Below are 17887 nucleotides of genomic sequence, written 5' to 3'. Positions count from 1 at the left end.
AGCCTTCTTGAGGAGGACTTGGTTTTTCACTCTAATCATTCCCTTAAAAGATGCCTAGAGAGGTCTTTTTTTTTCTTCCCAATAAAGTGTTGTCAGCATGACAGAGTCTCATTTGGTGCCATCTTTACTTGGAGCTCTTATGGCCTGAAACTGGTTTTAGAAATCTAGACTTGAACGTAGACTTTCCATCTGGATGGGATGGATGTTGCTCATTCATAATTATATTTAATCTGTAATTAAACAGTTATTGTAACTATCTTTAAAAATAGAAAGTGATGTTTCAGATTTACAGTAAGCATAATCTTTAACTGTTAGGGCTAAATAAGAAATAAGCAGCAAGTGTTAGAAGAAAATTACATTTTGAATTTCAGCAGGAAATTATTGTGGTTCATTGTTGTGTTTTATTTAATGGAAGTATCTCTGTCATTGGTCATGACCCGTCATAGTTTAATGAGCCAGTTATGGCAACTAAACTGTCATTAGTGTATTTTTTCAGTATTGCACCAACCAAAAGATTTACTGTGAAAACTTGACCCCAGTCAGAAGCACTGCTAATGTGTTGTACACCTTCCTCAGGGACAATAAAGACACAAAAGCTGGATTGATAGCCTGGTGCTTATAACTGTATTTTATGGACTATAAGTCGCACAGTTTTTCATACAGTATTAGTTGATCCTGCTACATATTTTTCTCTTCATGGTATTAATTCGTACAGACTGATGTGAACCAAAGAGTTGCTATCTGCAGCCAAGAAGAAGCTAATCACTAATGATGCCATGTCTTCATACTCTGGTAGTTGCCAACCAGATGAATATTAATGACTTTGTAGACGAGCCTTTTTGGTGTTGCCGCTTCATGCAACGCAGCTGTCTCTATCACTTTGTATTTACACTGCATGTGTCTCCGCTCCGCTGTGCACTTCGCTGGCAGAGCAGACCACCCTGAAACCATCAAAAACTGTCCGCAGACTTTCAAGACAAGGTCGAAAAGTTTCTGTGAGTTAATTGAAAATTAGGTAGCTGAATACAACATATCACCAGTGATTTTTCTTCTTTATGATATCGTTTGACTGATACGACTCTTGCTCCAGAGCAACCTATAGTCTGGAAAATGTACTATCTTGCTTCACTTGGGTTCTTTTCTTTTATTCAATGTAGTCAAACTAGTACAATAATATCTCTGATTGGAACCCAACAATTCAAATGAGCTAAACATACGATGAATATAGGTGTGTGCAAATCTGTAGCATAAATTTTAACATGACTTTCTGTAAAAAATTATTTACCGAGCTCAAGTTTAATGTAAAATTTTCCTTCTCTTGTAGAAATGCTTTAGCTTTCTTAAAATACTATACAAACTTACTTCATCTTTGGTAAATAAAGACAAGCTTTGTGACTCATTAGTAGGTTGATTGAATGAAACCCCTCTGTGCTGCATTTCTGAGAGTCCCTGTGACTATTTAGCTGATTAAAGTTATTATGCGGCTTGATATAGTGAGGTTTCCTGTTGTTCCAAGTGGCAACAGTGACTGCTGAGTGAAAACCCAAAACAAGTATGAAATAACAATGAGCAAGAAAGGTTCATTGACATGCATGCAGAAAACATGGGCTGAAGACAAATTTTTAAATGTGACCAACATTTGTAAGGTAAAAATACTCAAAATACTTATAAGTAGAAACATTTAGTGAAGGCAATAATCATTAGAATTGTTTGCTGAATTTTGCAAGTTCGATCACATACAAAACAATTATAAACTTATATTGTTTTGCTGGTTATACTTACTGAAGACAGAATATTAGCCACAAATGAAATTGTTATGCTTCATAAATAAACTCAGAAAAGCCTAGAGATACTTGAAGACATAAAGAACAATTTGGTTAGAAGGTGTCATAAATGACAATGGGCAAGTGAGACTGAGCAAAAACTTAAGTGTGATGATATGTCATTAACACTGCTGCTATTTTCTTTTGCTCTTGGTTTAATGGTGAGAAATATCTAACTGGTGCATTTCTTTTTAGCTTGGAAGTAATGAGGCCTTATGACAATGAGGCTTATCATCATTACAATAGCCATGTTTAGCTACTTCATAAAGTTTTATTGGAGTTTCCAGACAGATAATTTTGGAGAATAAGTGTCTGTGTAGGATCATAATCAGTATTTTCAAAATGTCTATATCAAAGTGCTTCACAATGGTTTTTATTGTTGTTATACCAAACTAATTTTTTGATTATATGTCTATTTTGTATTTAACTGAGCAGGTGAAGCGAGCAGCAGAATATATCCATCTGATTTAGACCTGGTTGGCCAGAAGGGTCTTTATAACTCTGCGGCTCTGACCTTAGTGCCACCCACAAGAGCAAATCCAGATGCAGACCAATTTCCAGGCTGAACACACTATAAAGTGGGACACACTCCAAGGGCTTGCAGCCAGGTTTCTTTCCTTGTTCAGAATAGCATACAGATCTCCTCCAAGCAAAATAAAAGGACAAAAAGTCAAATTAATTTTTTTTATGGGAAGAAACTGCAATCTCATCTACAATTCTTTCTTTAAAAAAAATATTTTTTATTTTTAAGATATTCTCATCAGATGCACTTCAAACATGTACTTTGGCACAGGTTAATAACAGATCTTTACTCTTTTTCTTTCTTCATTCTCTGACATTTATTCAAACCAGACTTATCCAGTTTTATTAGCTGATTACAAGACATTTATTTTATTACTTTCTTAAAAGTTAGGTGTTTAAATAGATTTACTTAATATGATAGAATGCCTTTAGTGTCTTGGGCCAAAGCAGAACAATGATATTCAGAAATGCAACTCAAGGTGACATTCTTGCTACAATAAAAACACAAGTTACCCTATGAGTCACACATTGCACTGTGGGAAAATTAGAGTCAATATCTATTTAATAATATAACAGCATATTGAAAAAGACTCTTTATGAATAGCACTGCTGTCAAAATGTATTTGGGAACAGATTTTGGGCTTCCCTCAGTAAGCTTCACAATTTCTCTGGAGCTATTCATTTAAAGAAGTGACCAAGAAAGACACCAACATGTTTTCAGCAACACCTCCGTTTACAGCATAAGCAACATATCAGGTTGGCACTACTTTTTGCAAAAAACAGCTGCCAGAGAGACAGCATCTTCCCCCAGGCCGTCTCTCTGATGAACACAACAAACACCTTACAGCATGAGTTGTCAGTTACTCAGATGTGAAATAAAATAAGCATATTTGCAGTTTATGTATGTATACCTCTGTGAGCACTCAAAACCAAGGTCAAATAACTTGTTTGTATGTACCGTTTTAGCCATTAAAGACAATTTTTATTCTGAATAGTTGTACTTTTACTTGGTATCAAGTTCCCTTTGCACTACTGAATGGAAACCACTGAAACTAAGACACTGAATAATTGGATGGTGCTGTATGCAGCATAAATGCACTGCATATCCTCAAATAAAAATGATGCTCTAGATAATCTGCAGCAAAGTGGAAACTGTGGTTTGAGGTAAGTTGGTCTATGAATATACCATTAATATTAATTTAGTTAGATTTAGTGGTCTGCCAACTCACTCGATATCATTCCAAGTGAACATCTCTGAGACAAAATCTATCCAGTCAGCAAGAGTCTTATACAATATTAGAGACCACACTGACTGTCTTTTTAGTTTGCTTTCATGTTATTTATGAAACATGTTGGCTCTTGGTTGGTATTACAGATGTAAAAAGTGTATCACAATTACAACAAAGCCAAGAAACCTCACACACGAATATCTGGCCGATCCACTAAGCAGCAGGTGGCTCCGGTTTATCCATTTACTTTCTACTCACGACACTTGACTCCCCTCCATTAAGATGGAAATGATCATTAACAGCCGTTTGAAGTAGCACACATGGCTAATTAGATGCCTCTCCAGCTAACTCTCTCTTCTTTAAAAAGGCAGAGGACCACTTCATTAACACTCAGGTTCTCAAGTCTGTCAAAATGCTGGCTCAGGCTTGTGTTCCTGGCTGCAAAGCAACAGATGCAACTTCCAGCTGCGCCCCTGCATATCACCAAAGCCTAAAACAGAGCCTCTTGGAAGTGAACGTCCCTGTCAATCTAAGCCAGTGTTTCCCAACCCTGGTCCTCAAGGCACACTGCCCTGCATTTTTTAGGTGTTTCCTTACTTTGGCACAGGTGATTTCAATTAGCAGGATTTTGCTGAACTGCAATCAGCTGTATTATGAGCAAAGAAGCAGGAACATTTCTAAAACATGCAGGGCAGTGTGGCTTGAGGTCCAGGATTGGGAAACACTGATCTAAGCCAATAAAATTAGAAAAATCTCTAACTCACCGACAGTATCTTTAGCCATAATACATTATGATTATGCTTGTTCTCTCTCATGCTAACGTCTTAATGAAGAATCTTGCATAAATGTCAAGGTCTTTATCCAGCAGCAGCTTAAGAGTTAGAAAGATAAGCTCCCTTGTTAGTGGAAGAAATTAAGGCAATTACCTTTTAATTGGCAGCACTGTGCTGCCAGCAGTTTAGCACAGTCAAAGATGTGTTTTCTCACCTTTTACAAACAGCATCTCTTTAATCAAATGAGTCAGGGGAGCTGAAATTACATCAGCACAAACCAAATGCTCAAACACGGCGATGGAGGGAGTTAAGGCTGTGCTTAAAAACACAGAACAACACTTAGCAGTACACTCAGTGAAGTTGTTGCATTCAGCAAAACAACTTTTAATGACAATCTGTGGTGTGAAGCTGCTACCATAAATCTCACCCATGTGATGATGTCCATAGCTCAATAGATATAAGATAATTTTTTTTAAAAAGTAACTGTTTTGGAGCAATCCAAAACAAAAACAACTTTTTTTTCCCAGAGAGCTGCAGCTAAAGGAGCTGCTCTGAACTGAAGATAAATTACGTACTAAAAAGTAAACAATTAAACTCCAGGAGCCTTGGTCTGGCTCACCCTTTTTTATTTCGATGCAGCCTACAACTGCTGCGGTACACAACTGGCATCATGACTCAGTGATTATAATCTGCAATGATTACAATCTGTGCTGTGGATTGATAGCAATGGCACAACCCCGCTCTGAGATACTGTTACCATCTGCTGCAGACCTGTTTGAAATATGGAGGAACCAAAATCCTCATAATAAAATTCAGCTAGTGTGCGAGGGTGTATTCTCCTGATGAACATGAATCATTCTTAAATCTCCAATTTCCTCTTTCCAATAAGCCCTCCCATTGTCCTTTTCAAACTCATTAGGCGTCCATTTTTGTCTAATTTTATGGCCCATTTGATGCATAATATCAGCAAAGCATAACTTTCCAGCTGCTGGCAAGCTACATGACAGACTTGTAAACAAAAAGGCAAAAATCCTTCAGTAGACTGCTGTGCTTTACATCCCGCCAAGTAACAATAAGCTAGAGAAATGTATCACATCCATCTCAAGTACGAGCTGTAGACAGTTCAGCTTATGAGTTTTGATTTTATCAGTGTGTGGGAGCTAACAAATGTTCAACAGTTGGTCAGACATTAGAGGAGATGGTGTATAAACCACCAACTGATCTACATATGGGTAAGCATACCTTCAAAAAAAACATTTAGCTACTCGTACGATAGCTGTTTTGATATATTCCTCATTTGTACGAAACTTAACTGTATTTAAAATAAACTAACACATTTAAATAATATCAAATTACATAATACTTTGATTTACAAAACAATAAACAATATTGAAATGATACAAAAGGGGACCCTTGACGCTGGCTCAGTGCTCATTCAATATAGTCCTGAAAAACAGCAACATTAAAAAAATACATCTTAAAAATCCAAGCGAGTGTTCTTATGACTTTTTGGAACAGTAGCTTCGTCTTGCCATTAGCAGTTTGCTAGAGGTCACTGTAGCAAACTGCACAACTTTGTGTCCTGTCAACAGATTCTGTCACCTGAGCTGTGGCTCTCTGCTGCTCTTCAACTATCACTACGGACTTCCTGGATGCTTCTCTGATCAATACTGCCCTTGCTTAGTTGTACTCTGGTGAATTATTTGAATTTTAAAGGCATTTAATTTCACTGCATTGTATTTAGGGATATCAAATTCAAATGCATACACCCGTTTTCAGATTTTGAAACCCATTATAGGTCTATTACATAAAATCTCAAAATTGCCCAAAGTCTATGGCTACAATGTGTCAAAATGTAAAATAAAAACAGGTTGTAAGGCCTGAATAGTTTTGTAGAACTCTGTAATATTGAACATAAGGCCTAGTAGGTTTGAAGAGTTGAACTGACCCGAGTTATTCCCTTTTCTGCAACATCTGGTAAAGACAAACACTTTTTTTTGCTTTGTTAGACAGTGCACACTATGTGGATGATAATTTGAGTAATTTTTGTATTGGACATTTATGTTGTCGACTGTTGACAGAAATTTCTTGGACGTCCCTGAAAAGATATGATGCCATCCACAGTTATGATGATGACAATTTACATCCAAATGGCACATTTTCATAAAATACGTTTAATACGTTTAATGACATATTACTTAAACATCAGTTGAATATCCCATGCTAACAGGGCAAAAGAATATAAATAGCATCGGATTAATCCAGTGCTGTGAATTCACGTGAAGATTGAGATTTCAGAGGTTTGTAATTTACATGACCAGCTGGCATCACACACATTCCTCTGCTCCCTGCCTCCATCCATCTGTTTCTGCACCTGCACAGGCTTTCCATGGTGGTAGACTACCTGCTGAGTAAGGAATATTACTAGCTCCTCTCTCTCCTTTTTCTAACAACACATTGCAAAAAGGTCAAGTCATCAGAGTACAAAGTTTTTCAAACATACATAGATTTTTGCTCAACTGGAAATGTCATTACCTACCCAAAAAAGTCTTCTTGAGATATTCGGGTAGTCGTTTTAAGGTCTTACAATGGAAAATGGAAAACTTTCTTATCCACTTTTGTAGCAACTACACCTAGGTCATCAACTGATCATTGCAACAAAGCCTATTTTAGATTACAATTAGATGTCTTATCCCTTAAGGAACTGACAAAGCATTTAGTAGATGGACAACTTAAAGTCTAAATCCTGAGCTCCTTTTGCTTAAACAGTGACAATGGATATCACTTCGTTTTATTTTTCCTCAGAAACTTCCTCAGTAAATTCTTAGCTAATTAAAAATACAAAAAAATATGAATTTAGATAACACAGTCGTTTCTTAGACGACCGAGAAGTACATATCTCAGTCGTATGAAATAACAACATCAGACAACTGGAAATGTATTACTTATAACAAAAATGCAGTCAGTACAGCAAAAGAAAGTGTTTCCAGGAGCTTGACCTCACTTTTAATTACAGCCTATAACAATTATTTAATAAGCAATAAAAACTTTTGCATTTTGTTGTGCAAATGAACACTTCAAATGTTACTTTTTATCCATAAGAAATGCCCTTCCTCTGATCCCTTCAAAATCTCTATGTAAGACTGTGGGCTGGATCTTGAATTCATTCCTGATTAATTGTAAGGGTATTAATGATCCTGTCAAGCTGCTTGTATCACAACGGAGCTTACAATGAATTTCTGACAACTTCGTGATTTTTAAAATAAATGGCAGTTCTCCATAATACATTATATAGCCAGCTAAGGATTACATTTATGAGCTAGACCCACACAAGCCTCAAGGCTGAATCTGGTTAAAAGAATTTTAGTTGGTAACCTGCTGGTATGTGTTAAAAGACTTTCTTATGCGAAGTATGCTGGCTAATTTTGACTTCTTTTTCCGCCAGACATCGCTGCATGCGTGCTAAGTATCGCTTTCTTGCTGTGTTCAAGAGGACCTTGTCTAAATCCACTGTAGGGGACCACCCAAGCCTCCAAAAGACTTGCTTTAGTCCCAGCAGCCTTTAAGTCTCAGGACAATTTCCGGTCAAGGCAACAGAGTTTTGTGCCAAGATTTTCAAACCCACCCTTAATAAGACAATTTGGGAATGCCAGTGCAGTGATACAGGTTGGTTCCTGTGAGTAAAACAGCTAATTTCAAACTAAATTAAGCACTTCTTTTCAAGATAGGGAAACAAATAGCATATTATGTTTGTTTTTTTTCTGGTTACATCACAAGACATCACAATTAAAATACTCATTAGTTAAATAGAAATTGTATTTTGCTTTGGTACAGTGAAGCGAGAAGTAAGCAACATCAAGGTGACCAGGACAAAATAAAGCAGGATGCAGCATCGATGTAAAATTTGTGATGACTTCATCTAATTTTAAGATGGCCACATAAAAATAGATGACACTGACAAATACGACATAGCAAGAAAACATTTGCAGCTACTGAAGCATAAAACCCAATTCTGTTATGTGTTAGTTTTAAAAAGAGATGACTCACCCTGTGGTTCTGGTCCTGGAGAAGCTCTTGTCAACTCTAGACAGAAAGAAAGACATTTTAAATTTTACTTATAATTAAATACCTCGTAGTTGTATTTCACATTCTGTAGGAAAACTCAAGTGCAATAGAGCAAAAGCACTAAAAAAGGAAGCTTTCTGTAAATATCAATCAAACCTGAGCATTTGAACATAAGGACTCATTTTTGCCAAACACAATTTTGCATAAATCATGCTAATTTTAAAGCCAGTATATATTTTTTGTACCAGTAGATTGCAATACATGTTGTACACTAGGAACGTGACACGAAGCCAGAGGAATACGCTTTCCATATATCCTATTTCCTCTCTCCACCACGCCTCTGCCTGCCAGCTACAGGCTCAGCAGAGCCAGAGTGGGACTGTTTCAAACACGGTAAGTGGTGCCTGGCAGCTGCAGGGAGGCAGACTGTCGGAGTGTAGATATGATTAAATGGAAGGAAACGCAGCAGTTTTAATCGAAATATCATCAAGATTAGAAAATAAAAGTAGAGCATGCATGAAAATGTAATTACATCTCAAATAATCTGAGAGATATGGAGGAATTAATTACAGAAATCGTGCAACGTTATGTTGTGAGATAAACTGATATGTGCAATGAATAAAAGAAATATTAAAATTCAAAGCAAGAAATAAAGTCAATATAAGAGGATACCAGAGTACTTTTCCTCCACCACACTTGCTCAACAGGTCTGTATTTTGGAGAGATGTCACTCTCTTACAATAATGCCTCCTCTGATAGAACTGATCTTTAAAACTGCACAAAAACAGACACTGGCTGTGGACAATTAATCTACAAATAATCACTGCCACTGACATCCTCCCCAGGGGTAACAATTCAAATAATTACAAAGCTCATGCAGAGTCGACGCTCACAAAGGCATTCAAGCCATTTATTGACAAAGTAGTAAAATGAAAATACCATCCAGATAATTAGCGCAACTCTCCTGACATTCTTATTTTAGTCTTGTGCACATAGACTGCTTTTGTTTGCTTCGTAAATAACAAAAATCTCAAAAAAAAAAAAAAAAAAATGTGACATGCTTAGCAGCATACCAATCATTGATGTTAGCTAGGAATATTTTGATATTTATTTTTGAAACAGCAATACTGCTTTCTGAAATTCACCTTCCTAAAAGCTCATTGGAAAGTAATTTCTGTGAATGCTGACTGGTTACATCACACACAAAAGAGATGTGTCTCCAGCATCTCCTTGTTTCCAAGTTTTACTGTTGCATTTGTTTTACTTGAGAAATCCCAAGATTTATTCCCCAAAGATTATATTTCTGAGCACCAGAAAGAGATTCTGTAAGGTTTGCTCCTGTCTCCGCCCTTTATCCATTACAGATTATACGACATATACACGGAGCAGATGTTTCTCTTTGGTTATAATAATCTTAAGAAAAAAGAAGTGTTTTTAAAATAACTGTCAAACAAAAACACACTTGCTGTGACATTATGTTGCCTGGAGGACAAAAATGAGCTTAAACATGTATAGTAAATGTGCCTGCTGGCAGGAATAATTACTATCTTTGACTGCAGCGGTCTCCTGCCATTTTACATATACTTATGCACCAAAACAGCTGACAGAAGTGGTCCAAATGGTCCTCAGCATGTCATCATGAGCTGTAGAGGCTGGCTAGCAAACTATCATTTGATTCAGGTGTGTTAATCCAGGGAAGGAACTAAAACCTGTAGGATGTGAGCCATTAAGGACCGTCTTTAGACACCTCTGCATTAGAACTATTTATATGCTAAATTCCTTGAATAAGCTGTTACTTAGCTGAACTTGTATGGAGAGGTGTTGGTTGCTTTCTTGAACAATTTGTGCTACCTTTCCAGTCCTGATGGGTGGGTCTAATCAGCCCAACTGGGAGCACCTGTCAGACACCATCAGGAGTGTTTAATTTAAAACAGCTTTGCCCTGCTGCTTTGTTTTCACCTCTTTCTGCTGGCATCATATGCTTTTGTCACATTGTATTCACTATAAAGTGGACTAAATAGGTGTAGCTGCCAGTTTTTCCATTTCAGGAGTTCAGCTGTACTTTAAATATACACATCAAGTATTCACTGCTATGTGTTGCATAACGACAATTAGAAAAAGCAAACAAAAATCCTCTTTTTGTCTGATTGTATTAGGCTGAGAACATGCCACAAATTTTTGGCATCGACACATCTCTGCCAAAATAGGCAAATGAAAGCAGCTGAGATAGCAACAGTGAGAGCATCTCAATAAATTGGAATACTAAAACATTTATTTTACCAATTTGATTAAATAAGAAAAACCTATTATATAAAGTGACGCTATGGAGAGCGGTGCACGTCAAGCCTTAATGTTTACTCTTTACAATATCAGTATACATTTTTCCCTCTGAAAAAATTCAGCTCACACAGAATAGGAAAAGCGCTACTCAACTGTTGGAATGTGGCCAGAATGTAATCAACCATTTCCAATATCAACTAACTCACAGATTGTGGTGCATTTTCAAATGGAGCAGTTTACATATTCAGAACTTTACTTTTACTGCAACACATAACAAATTTCTACTTTAACCCTAAACCGGAACGGATCTCAGTTCATTGCTTTCTCACTCTGGTTCTTATCGCACACTGCTCCCGCAGAATGTGTGGCAACTGTTTTAAGTAATAAGTTCATTTGAATAAGGTGTGCGAAAGTGTCTCAAAGCCTGTTGGACCGGAGGGAAAAAATATTGAATTATCGAAGCTTGCAGTTCTAAGTTTGAGTTTATGCCTTGCCAGACTGTAAAATAAAATAAAAAATTCAAGTTTGTGTTGCTTACATTCTTCCATGGTCCAGTCATTAAATTATGGGAAATTCTAAAGGTTTTACATATTTACATGTTTGCTGTTAAAATTTGTTGTTAAAATGTGCACATTTTACATGTTTAGTTTGATAATATTACATGTATTACATGTATTTTGTAAAGTCTTAGATAATGAAATGGTAGAATCCCAGTTTGTCTCAAATGAAATGTTATTTTATTAAACTTTTCAGTGCATTTCAAACACTGTTGTATAAACCTTAACCCAGTTTTCTAACTGTCTAATATCTATTTGATTTGAAAACAGCCATATCAGGAGCTGCTGACGGCTGTGTTTTTTTTTTTTTTACTGTTTGTTGCACCTTGTTATTAGTAGAAATATTAGTTTGCCAGTCAGCATTAGGTGTGCTGTTTGTCCCCCCTGCTGACACAGACAGCACTGTTTTGATGTTAACAGTCAGGATTGAGAAATAGGCCACAGCATAAACAACCACACCTCCCTCTACTAATGGATGACATGACACTTCCAAAATGTGACACAGCATGAACCGTAACAAACAACATTTTGCAACTAATTGCATTGACAAACAAGTGTTTCCAAAAGTTTTAATTAGAGAGGAAAGTTATGAAAATACATTAACTTTACTGCGAAGCCTAATATATTGCTTTTGATTTGGACTGCAATATACTGATGTGGTATTGCACAGCTGAAACTAACCCTGATTCGCCACGTTTTTATTTTCTATCTCTAGTATCAAGCAGTTGATAAAAAAAACATATTCAGTTCTGTTAAAATGGATGAAATGTTTTTTTTTGTCAGTTTTTCAACCACACTAGCAAGCGTTTTCAGTTTAAACATTTACAGAGATTGAAGCAAAATACAATTCCCTCGACGACATTGCATTTTTTGTAGCCATAAAACTGCAGAATATTTAAACTAGAGTGAAATCTAAGAAAAGTGGTAAGCAAACCCTGTGGGGGAAAGGCTGATGCTCAGAAGACATGCGACATTAGAAATTGCATATGAAAAATGTCTACATTTTATGCTTCTAAAAAATATGAGTACATACAAGTTATATAATCTTGATCTAATAAGAACTGTAAGGGAGCAACAACAATAATTTTTGTATAGTATTGTAGGCTACACCTCAAACACTGCTTTGTTGAGTAACATGGGAAAAAGAAATGAGGCAAGATATCGGAAAGGGAACGTGCATCTACAAAAATCTTGTTTATCCTAGGCTATAATTTCCTGCTTGAAGGTGACGTATATAAACACCACATGGATGTCCAGTTATTCTACCATTGAGAAAAGAAATAAGTCCCAGAGATGAATGTGCTTCAATGTGAAATGAGTATCGGCTCCAGAAATAAACAAAAGATCTTGTGAAGATGGTGACAGAATCTCATAAGAAAGTGTAATTTTCCATATTAAAACAGCATGGCTGAAAGGCTCGACAGTGAGGAAGAAGCTATTACTCCAAAAGAAACATAAAAAGTCAGATTACAATTTGAAAATGCCCTCAGACAAAAGCTTTTGGTTTCAGACATATCTTTTAGTCTGATGAAACATTTATTTTACATTTAGGGGAAAATGGGGGAAGGCAAAGAAGGTAAAACTTAGGTGAAAAAGGGCTTTCCAATGTACCATGTCCTTAAGCAATCTGCTAGAGAGCGTAAAGGCCTCAGAGCAAATGTTTTGAAGTGACCATCACAATGTTATAACCTAAATACCATAAATGATAAGAGGGCAGAGTTGAACAGGTGTGTGTGTGTGTGGGTGTGTGCGTGTGTGTGTGTGTAAGCAGAGCCACCATCAAACATGTCAAAGTTACATCACTTCTTCCAGAAGGAACAGGACAAAATTTCAGCAAACTATATGAAGCTTGTGAAAGGAAACCAAAATATTTAATCAACAATCTTACTTTTCACTGCTGGTGCATAGATGCCCTTTAACTAGAAATCAGTAAATGTGTTTTCTTCAACAGGTCATCTTTACTGATTTGGTTGGAACTCCTTAAATCTAAGGCTGCCTTCTGGTTCAGCTCTGTGTTTTCTTTCTTTTGTTGTGCATTTTCTGTTTTCAGGGCTGCTTGCTTTCAGTCTTTGTGTTTGCGTTGCTGTGACATTGTCCTTGGTCTACTGCTGTGCTTTCCTTTTGCAATATCCCCAGCGTATTTGTTGGATTTTCACTAAATTTTAGTTACAACTGAGTGGGAGCCACCACGTTATGCCCCACCGGTTGGATTGTTGCTAAGTGAGTTTGCAATCCTTTTTGTTTATGCAAAAGTTGCGCAAAATGAGACAATTAACTAATGCAGGGGAAACTCTGAATTGTTGTTTCCATGGTAGCTCCTAGGCACGCTAGGTTTTTGCCAGGTAAATTAATTGTATCGTCATTAAAAAGAAGAAGCTTAAATGCAAACAATCAGAATCATACAAGAAACTGAAAAAAAAATCACATTTGATCGTTTAACATTTTGTTCTGTTCTAACTAGTTTAACAGTTCAAAAGAAAAAAAAATCTACTGATTCTTATTGGAATATTTGATTATGGTTAATCATTACTTATGGCATCACAATAGGTTCTGAAGATTGAGCTATGATCCTAAATTCTAATTCCAATATATCAAAAGATGCTCAAATATAAAACACAAAAATACAAACCATTTAGCAAAAAGTTGTGTATCTTTCTGCATGTTTGCTTTGCTTTCTACGAACCTGCTTCTTTTACACTGGTAAAGAGAAATCTTCGAGTGATCAAATCCATTCAATTATTGCATCATTATTAATAAACATATAACAATCTGTATTATGTGTAAATTAGAAAAACCATAAGATGTATTTTTTTTATGTGTAATTCTTAGAATTCCAGAAAAAATCTCCAGGTTCTTATACGTCACTTTCAAAATAAAGTGGAGACTCGGCTTGCACAAAAAAAACAAATTGTTTGTCTGGCACAACACTGAAAAAGACATAAAACGTCTTTCTGTTACACTCACATTCTCTGCTGATGGAGTACGAATGTAATTTTATCCCACTTGACATCGTAGGGTGATCTGGGCTGAGCACATCAAATGCTAAGTGACTAAAGTAAACATCAGTGGGGAGAGCAATGAAATTGGGCTGCAGTAGTGCAAAAGGTGTTGGTGAGATGACATTTATTAGTGCCACAAGAAATGTGTCTGAAAATTTAAAACAGTCTCTGCAGAAATGACTCCAGCCCTCCAGGAGTTTTACTAAATATAGCAGGTTCAGCCATTTCTAGTCAACTAAAATCACGCTGCTCAGATCGCACAGATCTCTAGGAAGAAAGTTAAAAACAAATTCTTACTCATATATGGTGCCTGATTTTAAAATTTTTTTTAAAGGAAGAATTAAGACAAAAAAATGTTTAACTGCAAATTAGTCATCAGGTTTCATTAAATCTCATACCTTTGACATTGCTCTTCATAGTGTCTCAGATGAGATTTTGATGCATAGTGTGACAGAAAATTGTACTGTTGTACTTATGCTGGATTAATCCTTCGTCTTTGGTAAAGTCAACTTTTGGTTCATAACCAACAGACAAAGAGATTAATTAGTCATTTGGGATCTGCTTTGAAATGGTTTACTTCACATTTATTTGACTAATAATATTTTTGAAGCTCTGCCAAATTACAGGTTGTCCACTCCACTATGGGGTACCTCCAGTTTCACTATTGGGACTCCTATTGTTCTCAATGTCTACCATGCCTTTTGGGCACATTTTGATGTACATTTCCTTATCACTGCAATGAAGACAACGTAGAATTTAATTTAAGCCCCACCAAGTTTTTAGGTTGCTTCATGAAAAAAAATGCTGGATGACTGATAACTTTCTTCTATGACACATGAAAAGACAAATCTTTGTGTGTGCTCCAAACAAGACAAATTCTCGTCTTGGAAACTCCTAGTCCTTTAGCCATCTATGATAAATTTTGACCAAGGTCTTACATTATATACATATCTGTAGAATGTATTTACTGTATAAAAAGAGATTAAAGTATCCCAAAGGTAGATGTCGAACTTCTGTAATGGTAAGCAGAGAATCTTATCTGATTATATACATAACCTGGAAAGAAAATTCATGACTCCATTATCTTCTTTTTTCTCTGTATGTCCTTTAATAAAGAAGATAAGAGTGAAGCAACAGAAAACCTTTCTGAAATATTTTTAGACCCAGTTGTTATCTTGGCCACTTCCAGTATGTCCCTGAGCTTTTTAAGTCTAAAAAAAAGAGCTGCCCAAAGCATAAATGAGCAGTGGTGGGAAGTAACGAAGTACAAGTACTTCGTTACTGTACTTAAGTACAGTTTTCGTGTATCAGTACTTTACTTAAGTAGATTTAATAATGGGGACTTTCTACTTTTACTCCACTACATTTTACAGTAAGTATCTGTACTTTCTACTTCATTACATTTCTACAAAACTGTCTCGTTACTCGTTACATCCAAGTCTCGTTGCTCTTTTTTCCGTTAAAATGTGAAGTTCAGGGATTTAAGGTGGCGCCGTAAAATCCGAGCAATAACGTGACTTAGTGTCTGTTGTCACCCATCGACTCCACCTTTACTCGCACGCGGAGCTCCAGACATGCGCAGTGGTTTCCTCTGAGCGGGAGAAGATGTCTGTTTAATCGATAATAGCTGCATAAATCATAATATATGGCGACATGTAAAATCGCCAGCGCTTCGCTTTCACAGACGGTGGGACGTCGTCCAACTTTTAGCGTCACTTGGAAGGAAAGCTTAAAGAAAGGTAATATCTGTGGAAGTGATGCTAGCAAAGCTAGCTGTACTGAGACACATGTTGCATCTGCGATGAAAAAAAGTTGTCACTCATGCGCTGAATTATTGTGTGGAGGTGTTGACTGAGGTGTTGCTTAGGACAACACTGTGACCAAAGTCTGCAATATAGTGATATAACATTCACGAACGATCCGATTCTTCTGGACGGATCTTTACTAAGTCCTAAGGACTGAAGCCTCACTTAGAGCCGTTCTTTGTTCTTGTGTACACTGCGGTAGCTATATATATATATACACACACACATATTTATTTAATCGCTGAATAAGTAAAAGTTGAACGTATGAACACAGAACATGCTCATTGCTCATTGATTGATTTCGTCTCCTGTCATGGTGGCAAACATTGCAGTGGGAGGGAGGATGAAAACAGTCACGGTGCTCCTTCTGCTTGGTTACTTGTTGCGCGGTGTTGCGCCGTTGGACAGTGTTCATAGTTGAACGTTATTTACCGTTAATTGCGATGTTTCAGTTGTGGTTTCTGACATGGGCAATATGGGCAACCACCCAGGGCGTTATTTTTCTAGGGATAGCAGGAGACCTCTGCGGATTGTAGCACAGCGATGAAAGCAAAACAGAATGAAGTGAGTTTTAATTGATACTGGCTAAATTCATTTCAGCTCTTAAGTATTTAATATCTAGGTGTTTTTATGGGAATGTGGATCTTTCAGATCAATCTGAAAACCAATTTTGATAGGTAAACTTAATGTTATTGTGTCATTTAGCGCAGGGCACTGGTCTTGGGTTCGGTGGTCTTGACTACAACTCTGCTACATGGCTCCTTGGTTGCATGTCCTCCATCCCGCCCACACCTTCTTTCCATCCCCTTTCAGTTAGATTTCTTTCTAAATAAATGTGACTAATGAAGTTCATGCTATGTTAGGACAGGAGACAAAATGTTTCCATCCCTGAAATTATGATTCATAGAATCACATATCTAAGTCTAAACTGTTACAGAGAATAAACACAATAAGAACATGTTTAATCTGTGGTAGTGTTCATTAAAATGGCACATTTCTGATGTATTAAAATTAAATACGATCAGCACACTTAATGATATTAGCGATTAAGTGATGCATTCAGCGAGTACTTTTACTTTTAATACTTAAGTATTTTTAAAAGCCAGTACTTTTTTACTTTTACTTAAGTAAAATGTTAATGTGGTACTTTGACTTTTACTTGAGTACATTTTTGACTGTGTATTTGTACTTTTACTTAAGTACATTTTTTGAGTACTTTCTCCACCACTGTAAATGAGCAACCTCTGCTCTTTCCAATAGGTACAGTTCTGCACCCCATCTCCTTTAGTAATTATACGGCTGCCTAGAACTGCCAGGTGGGTTTGCCTCAGAAGCAATCAGAAACAGAGATGATTTAAAAACTGTTCATCCTTTAAATTTTTGTTACTTTACTTATGTTTCAATTTATTACTTAGGGCAAAACCTAAACATCAAAGTTAAGAAAAAAACGCAAGTCATCTTGGGAAAACAGTGAAATAAAAAAAAAAAAAAAAAAAGAATAGAAAACATGAATCAACAAGAAGGGTCCTTACACTATCACACCAAGCTCCTCAACACAATCATAAGGTGGTAGAAACACCTGCAAGGGTAACTGTAATAGAGCAGTGAGATATGTGTACAGCTTCTGATCTCACATGGGTGAACTCTTCCTTTTGTCTTGAGGCTGAAAGCTGACTCACCGTTACAAAGCCTTTAAAACAGAGTCTCTTTTTATCTACAAAAGATTAAAATTACAAGCACAAACAAATACGTACGCCGCCACTAATATTGGTTAACAAACACTGCAGAAACCACACATTTTTTGTAGACATCAACAAACCTTCGACATGACACT

At 36.5% G+C, this 17887-nt stretch overlaps 1 protein-coding gene across 5 annotated transcripts in view; it reads right to left on the bottom strand.

The window, feature by feature from the left end:
- Positions 1-17887, bottom strand: part of rap1gapb (RAP1 GTPase activating protein b) — a 106827-nt gene that overhangs the window by 48841 nt on the left and 40099 nt on the right. For all 5 annotated transcript variants that reach the window (XM_081606894.1, XM_081606900.1, XM_081606899.1 and 2 more), the window contains one exon: positions 8395-8430. The gene's annotated coding sequence lies outside the window, so the exon portion shown is untranslated. The remainder of the gene's footprint in view (positions 1-8394; positions 8431-17887) is intronic.

Source organism: Poecilia reticulata, chromosome 5 (genome assembly GCF_904066995.2).
Source record: "Poecilia reticulata chromosome 5, P_reticulata-male-v2, whole genome shotgun sequence".
Lineage (NCBI taxonomy): Eukaryota > Metazoa > Chordata > Actinopteri > Cyprinodontiformes > Poeciliidae > Poecilia > Poecilia reticulata.
Note: the sequence above shows the minus strand (reverse complement) of the source record. Positions and strands in the feature narration are given on the sequence as shown.